This window comes from Arachis ipaensis, chromosome B4 (assembly GCF_059453495.1).
Source record: "Arachis ipaensis isolate K30076 ecotype BB chromosome B4, ASM5945349v1, whole genome shotgun sequence".
Lineage (NCBI taxonomy): Eukaryota > Viridiplantae > Streptophyta > Magnoliopsida > Fabales > Fabaceae > Arachis > Arachis ipaensis.
This window is the reverse complement of record NC_142439.1, coordinates 86,035,568-86,043,267: the sequence shown is the minus strand read 5'-3', so window position 1 is coordinate 86,043,267 and position 7,700 is coordinate 86,035,568. Positions and strand designations below refer to the sequence as shown.

The window sequence follows — 7,700 nt, the reverse complement described above, 5'->3', positions numbered from 1 at the left end:
CAACAACTTTGAACTTAAACCACAGCTCATCACCCTTGTTCAGAACAACTGTTCGTTTGGAGGAGGTGTCCAAGAAGACCCCAATCAACATCTAACCACCTTCCTGAGGATATGTGACACAGTGAAGTCTAATGGTGTTCATCCTGACGCCTATAGACTGCTCTTATTTCCATTCTCACTCAGGGATAAGGCAGCCAAGTGGCTGGAATCTTTCCCAAGGGAAAGCTTGACAACTTGGGAAGACGTGGTGAACAAATTCTTAGCAAGATTTTACCCTCCCCAACGAATCAATAGGCTAAGAGCTGAGGTCCAAACTTTCAGGCAACAAGATGGTGAGACTCTATATGAAGCATGGGAGAGGTTTAAAGACCTAACAAGGAGGTGCCCACAAGATATGTTCAATGAATGGGTGCAGCTGCACATTTTCTATGAAGGGCTCTCTTATGAGTCAAAGAAGGCCGTAGACCATTCATCCGGAGGATCTTTGAACAAGAAGAAGACTGTTGAGGAAGCCATAGATGTTATTGAAACAGTAGCAGAGAACGACTACTTCTATGCTTCCGAAAGAGGGAACACAAGAGGAGTAATGGAGCTAAACAATGTAGATGCTCTGTTGGCCCAAAACAAGCTTATTACCCAGCAGCTGGCTGACCTCACCAAGAAGATGGAGAGGAACCAAGTAGCAGCAATCTCCACTTCATCAACAACCCAAGAAGGAGTGAATGAAGAAGTAGAGGGTAGTCAGGAGCAAGCCAACTACATTGGGAATTCACCAAGGCAAAACTATGATCCATACTCCAATACCTACAACCCTGGATGGAGAAACCACCCAAACTTTGGGTGGGGATGTCAGCAAGATCAAAACCAAGACCAGAGACGTTACAACTCCAACAACAATGCAGCTCACCAACAATTTACACAAAGGACATCTCAACACCCGCACAACAACACTTCTCCACATGCCTATCAAAACCAAAACAGCACATCTGCTCCGAATCAACCATCAATTGATGACAAGCTCTCTAAGATTGAAACCTTACTTGAAGGAGTATGCAAAGACATTCGAAACAGTAAAGCATTCTGAGAGGAAGTGCAGTCAAACATGCAGAATCAAAATGCTACCATCAAGAAACTGGAGACACAAATCAGCTATCTATTTAAGCAGCTTCCTAACCACAACCTTTGCAATGATGCCAATTCAAGCAAAAGGGAGGAGTGTCAAGCTATCACACTTAGGAGTTGGAAGGAACTGAAGGAACTGCCCCAAAAACCACAAGAAGAAGGCTCAAATGAAAAGGGAGAAGAGCAAGACGGAGTTCAACCTCCCACGCCAAGTCCGCAGAAAGAAAAAGGGATGCCACAACTGAACATCGCAAGAGCTCCATACCCCCAGCTATTGAAGAAAAAGGAAGATGACAACCAGTTCTTGAGATTTTTGGAAATCTTCAAGAAACTACAAATCAACATACCCTTTGCTGAAGCCATAGAACAAATGCCAATCTACGCCAAGTTTTTGAAGGAGCTAATGACTAATAAGAGAAGCTGGAAGAACAATGAGACTGTGATACTAACCGAAGAGTGTAGTGCTATCATTCAGCACAAACTACCCCAGAAACTGAAGGATCCTGGGAGTTTTCAGATCCCTTATATTATAGGGAAATCACAGTAGAGAAGGCTCTTTGTGACTTAGGGGCCAGCATCAATTTGATGTCAGTAGCTATGATGAGGAAGATGAAAATTGAGGAGGCTAAACCAACAAAAATGGCCCTATGGTGCGCAGAAATTGTGATTACACTTTGATTATGTAAAATTCATTGCTCTTTCTTTCCCTGGCAATGGCACCAAAAACACGATGCCAATACCATGGTTCACAACTTCGCACAACTAACCAGCAAGTGCACTGGGTCGTCCAAGTAATACCTTACGTGAGTAAGGGTCGAATCCCACGGAGATTGTTGGTATGAAGCAAGCTATGGTCACCTTGTAAATCTCAGTCAGGCAGATATAAAATAGTAATGGGGTTTTCGAAACTAATACTAAAATAATGATAGAAATACTTATGTAATTCATTGGTTAGAATTTCAGATAAGCGTGTAGAGATGCTTTCATTCCTCTGAACCACTGCTTTCCTGCTGTCTTCATCTAATCAATCTTACTCCTTTCTATGGCTGGCTTTATGTAAGGATTTCACCGGTGCAAATGGCTACTTTCGATCTCTCTCGGGAAAATGATCCAAATGCTCTGTCACAGCACGGCTAATCGTCCGGAGGCATCACCTTTGTCGTTGGTTGCATCCTATTCCTCCCTGTGAAAATGGTCCGATGCGCTGTCACTGCATGGCTAATCATCTGGAGGTTCTCGATCATGCTGGAATAGGATTTACTATCCTTTTGCGTCTGTCACTACGCCCAGCACTCGCGAGTTTGAAGCTCGTCACAGTCATTCAATCCCAGAATCCTACTCGGAATACCACGGACAAGGTTTAGACTTTCCGGATTCTCATGAATGCCGCCATCAATCTAGCTTATACCACGAAGATCCCAATATCTCGGACTCGGTCCCCTGTATTAGTAATCTAAGAGATACTCGTTCAATCGAAGGTAGAACGGGAGTGGTTGTCAGGCACGCGTTCATAGGGAATGATGATGATTGTCACGTTCATCACATTCAGGTTGAAGTGCGAATGAATATCTTTGAAGTGGAATAAGTTGAATTGAATAGAAAACAGTAGTACTTTGCATTAATCTTTGAGGAACAGCAGAGCTCCACACCTTAATCTATGGAGTGTAGAAGCTCTACCGTTGAAAATACATAAGTGAAGGTCTAGGCATGGTCGAGAGGCCAGCCCTCAAAACGTGATCAATAGATCAAAAGATAATCCAAAGATACCAAAGATGTCTAATACAATAGTAAAAGGTCCTATTTATAATAAACTAGCTACTAGGGTTTACAGAAGTAAGTAATTGATGCATAAATCCACTTTCGGGGCCCATTTGGTGTGTGCTTGGGCTGAGCTTGAGTTTTGCACGTGTAGAGGTCCTTCTTGGAGTTGAACGCCACCTTTTGTGCCATTTTGGGCGTTGAACTCCACTTTGCAACTTGTTTCTGGCGCTGGACGCCAGAATTGGGCAGAGAACTGGCGTTGAACGCCAGTTTGCGTCGTCTAAACTTGGGCAAAGTATGGACTATTATATATTTCTGGAAAGCACGGGATGTCTACTTTCCAATGCAATTGGAAGCGCGCCATTTTGAGTTCTGTAGCTCCAGAAAATCCACTTTGAGTGCAGGGAGGTCAGAATCCAACAGCATCAGCAGTCCTTCTTCAACCTCTGAATCTGATTTTTGCTCAAGTCCCTCAATTTCAGCCAGAAAATACATGAAATCACAGAAAAACACACAAACTCATAGTAAAGTCCAGAAATGTGAATTTAACATAAAAACTAATGAAAACATCCCTAAAAGTAACTAGATTCTACTAAAAACATACTAAAAATAATGCCAAAAAGCGTATAAATTATCCGCTCATCACAACACCAAACTTAAATTGTTGCTTGTCCCCAAGCAACTGAAAATCAAATAGGATAAAAAGAAGAGAATATACTATAAATTCCAAACTATCAATGAAACATAGCTTCAATCAGATGAGCGGGACTTGTAGCTTTTTGCCTCTTGAATAGTTTTGGCATCTCACTTTATCCATTGAGGTTCAGAATGATTGGCATCTATAGGAACTCAAAGTTCAGATAGTGTTATTGATTCTCCTAGTTCAGTATGATGATTGTTGAACACAGCTTCTTTATGAGTCTTGGCCGTGGCCCTAAGCACTTTGTTTTCCAGTATTACCACCGGATACATAAATGCCACAGACACATAATTGGGTGAACCTTTTCAGATTGTGACTCAGCTTTGCTAAAGTCCCCAATTAGAGGTGTCTAGGGTTCTTAAGCACACTCTTTTTTTGCTTTGGACCTTGAATTTAACCGCTCAGTCTCAAGTTTTCACTTGATACCTTCACGCCACAAGCACATGGTTAGGGACAGCTTGGTTTAGCCGCTTAGACCAGGATTTTATTCCTTTAGGCCCTCCTATCCACTGATGCTCAAAGCCTTGGGATCCTTTTTATTTGCCCTTGCCTTTTGGTTTTAAGGGTTATTGGCTTTTTGCTCTTGCCTCTTGGTTTTAAGAGCTTTTGGCTTTTTCTGCTTGCTTTTTCTTTTTCTTTTTCTTTCTATTTTTTTTTCGCCTATTTTTTTTTTCTGCAAGCTTTGTTCTTTGCTGCTTTTTCTTGCTTCAAGAATCATTTTTATGATTTTTCAGTTTATCAAATAACATGTCTCCTAGTCATCATTCTTTCAAGAGCCAACATATTTAACATTCTTAAACAACAACTTCAAAAGACATATGCACTGTTCAAGCATTCATTCAGAAAACAAGAAGCATTGTCACCACATCAATATAATTAAGCTAAGTTCAAGGATATATTCAAAACTCATGTACTTCTTGTTCTTTTGAATTAAAACATTTTTTATTTAAGAGAGGTGATGGATTCATAGGACATTCATAACTTTAAGACATAGTTACTAACTACTAATGATCATGTAATGAAGACACAAACATAGATAGGCACATAACATAGAAAACGAAAAACAGAAGAAATAAGAACAAGGAATGAATCCACCTTAGTGATGGTGGCGTTTCCTTCTTGAGGAACCAATGATGTCCTTGAGCTCTTCTATGTCTCTTCTTTGTCTTTGTTGCTCCTCCCTCATTGCTTTTTGATCTTCTCTTATTTCATGAAGGATGATGGAGTGCTCTTGATGTTCCACCCTTAATTGTCCCATGTTGGAACTTAATTCTCCTAGGGAGGTGTTGATTTGCTCCCAATGGTTTTGTGGAGGAAAATGCATTTGAGGCATCTCCGGGATTTCTTGATGATGAGCTTCTTCATGTGCCTGTTGAGATCCATGAATGTGCTCTCTTGTTTGCACCATTTTTTCTTAGTGATGGGATTTGTTAGAACTTCCCAACCTCTTCTTTGAATTTCATGTCGGATCTTTGGATACTCATTTCTTTTGATTTTGAAAGGGACCTCGGGGATTACCTTCTTCTTGGCTACAACATCATAGAAGTGGTCTTGATGGGCTTTGGAGATGAACCTTTGCTCGCCCTCGAGGAAGAGAAGAAAGAATGGATGAAGAAGAAGAAGAAGTGGAGGAGGGAGGGGGGTGAAGGTTCGGCCATTTAGGGTGGGTTTGGGTGGGAAATTGATTTTGAATTTTGAAGGTAGGTGGAGTTTATGAGGTAGGTTTATGGGGAAGAGTGGATGGATGTGAATGGTGAAGAGGTGATGGGGAAGAGAGATTGAGGTGATTGGTGAAGGGTTTTGGGAAAGAGTGTTTATGGGATTGTGTGAAAGAGGGGTGAGAAGAAGTGAGTGGAGGTAGGTGGGGATCATGTGGGGTCCACAGATCCTGAGGTGATCCTGTGGGGTCCACAGATCCTGAGGTGTTCAAGGAATTACAACCTTGCACCAAATTAGGCATGTAAAATGCCCTTGCACACAACTCTGAGCGTTCAGCGCCAGGTTGGTGCCCATTTTGGGCGTTCAACGCCCATTTGTTGCCCATTTCTGGCGTTGAACGCCAGAACCATGCTTGTTCTGGGCGTTCAGCGCCAGCTCTTCTCCAGGCTACATTTCTGGCATTCAAACGCCCAGATGCTGCCCATTTCTGGCGTTCAGCGCCAGAACCATGCTCTGTTCTGGCGTTGAACTCCCAAAACATGCTTCTTACTGGCGTTTAAACGCCAGTAAGGCCTTCCTCCAGGGTGCGATTTTTCTTCTGCTGTTTTTGATTCCGTTTTCAATTTTTATATTTATTTTGTGGCTCCACATGATCATGAACCTATAAAGACATATAACTAAGAGAAATATAGTTAGATAAATAAAAATTGGGTTGCCTCCCAATAAGCGCTTCTTTAATGTCAATAGCTTGACAGTGGGCTCTCATGGAGCCTCTCAGATGTGCAGAGCTTTGTTGAGACCTCCCAACACCAAACTTAGAGTTTGGATATGGGAGTTCAACACCAAACTTAGAGTTTGGTTGTGGCCTCCCAACACCAAACTTAGAGTTTGACTGTGGGGGCTTTGTGGGACTCTGCTTTGAGAGAAGCTCTTTATGCTTCCTCTCAATGGATGCAGAGAGAGATCCTTGGGTTGTAAACACAAGGTTGTCCTTATTTAATTGAAGGATCAATTCTCCTTTGTCCACATCAATCACAGCTCTTGCTGTGGCTAGGAAAGGTCTTCCTAGGATGATGGATTCATCCTCTTCCTTTCCAGTATCTAAGACTATGAAATCAGCAGGGATGTAAAGGCCTTCAACCTTTACTAACACGTCCTCTACTTGTCCATAAGCCTGTTTTCTGGAATTATCTGCCATCTCTAATAAGATTTTAGCAGCTTGGACCCCATAGATTCCCAGTTTCTCTATTACAGAGAGGGGCATGAGGTTTATCCCTGAACCAAGGTCACACAGAGCCTTAAAGATCATGGTGCCTATGGTGCAAGGTATTATGAACTTTCCAGGATCCTGTCTCTTCTGAGGCAATGTCAGTTGATCCAGATCACTTAGTTCATTGGTGAACAAGGGAGGTTCATCTTCCCAAGTTTCAATACCAAATAATTTGGCATTCAGTTTCATGATTGCACCAAGAAACTTGGCAGCTTGCTCTTCAGTGACATCCTCATTCTCTTCAGAAGAGGAATACTCATCAGAGCTCATGAATGGCATAAGGAGGTTTAATGGAATCTCTATGGTCTCTAGATGAGCCTCAGATTCCTTTTGTTCCTCAAAGGGAAACTCCTTATTGATCACTGGACGTCCTAGGAGGTCTTCCTTCTTGGGATTCACGTCCTCTCCTTCCTTTACAGGTTCAGCCATGGTGCTTATGTCAATGGCCTTGCACTCTCCTTTTGGATTCTCTTCTGTATTGCTTGGGAGAGTACTAGGAGGGATTTCAGTGATCCTTTTACTCAGCTGGCCCACTTGTGCTTCCAAATTTCTAATGGAAGACCTTATTTCATTCATGAAACTCACAGTGGTCTTAGATAGATTAGAGACTAAGTTTGCTAAATTAGAAGTGTTTTGTTCGGAGTTCTCTGTCTGTTGCTGAGTGGATGATGGAAATGGTTTATTATTGTTAAACCTGTTTCTTCTACCATTATTAAAGCCTTGTTGAGGCTTTTGATCCTTCCATGAGAGATTTGGGTGATTTCTCCATGATGGATTATATGTGTTTCCATAAGGTTCACCCATGTAATTTACCTCTGCTATTGCAGGGTTTTCAGGATCATAAGCTTCTTCTTCAGAAGATGCCTCTTGAGTACTATTGGATGCAGCTTGCATTCCATTCAGATTCTGAGAAATCATATTGACTTGCTGAGTCAATATTTTATTCTGAGCCAGTATGGCATTCAGAGTATCAATTTCAAGAACTCCCTTCTTCATAGGCGTCCCATTACTCACAGGATTCCTTTCAGAAGTGTACATGAACTGGTTATTAGCAACCATGTCAATGAGTTCTTGAGCTTCTGCAGGCGTTTTCTTTAGTGGAATGGATCCACCTGCAGAAGTATCCAATGACATCTTTGATAGCTCAGATAAACCATCATAGAATATATCAAGGATGGTCCATTTTGA

The 7,700-nt window shown here is 41.8% G+C and overlaps 1 non-coding gene across 1 annotated transcript; it reads right to left on the bottom strand.

Moving 5' to 3' along the window:
* Positions 1–292: 292 nt before the first annotated feature.
* Positions 293–399, bottom strand: LOC148568224 (small nucleolar RNA R71). Its single transcript, XR_015883057.1, has one exon. It is a non-coding gene; the product is annotated as a small nucleolar RNA R71 (small nucleolar RNA).
* Positions 400–7,700: the final 7,301 nt, after the last annotated feature.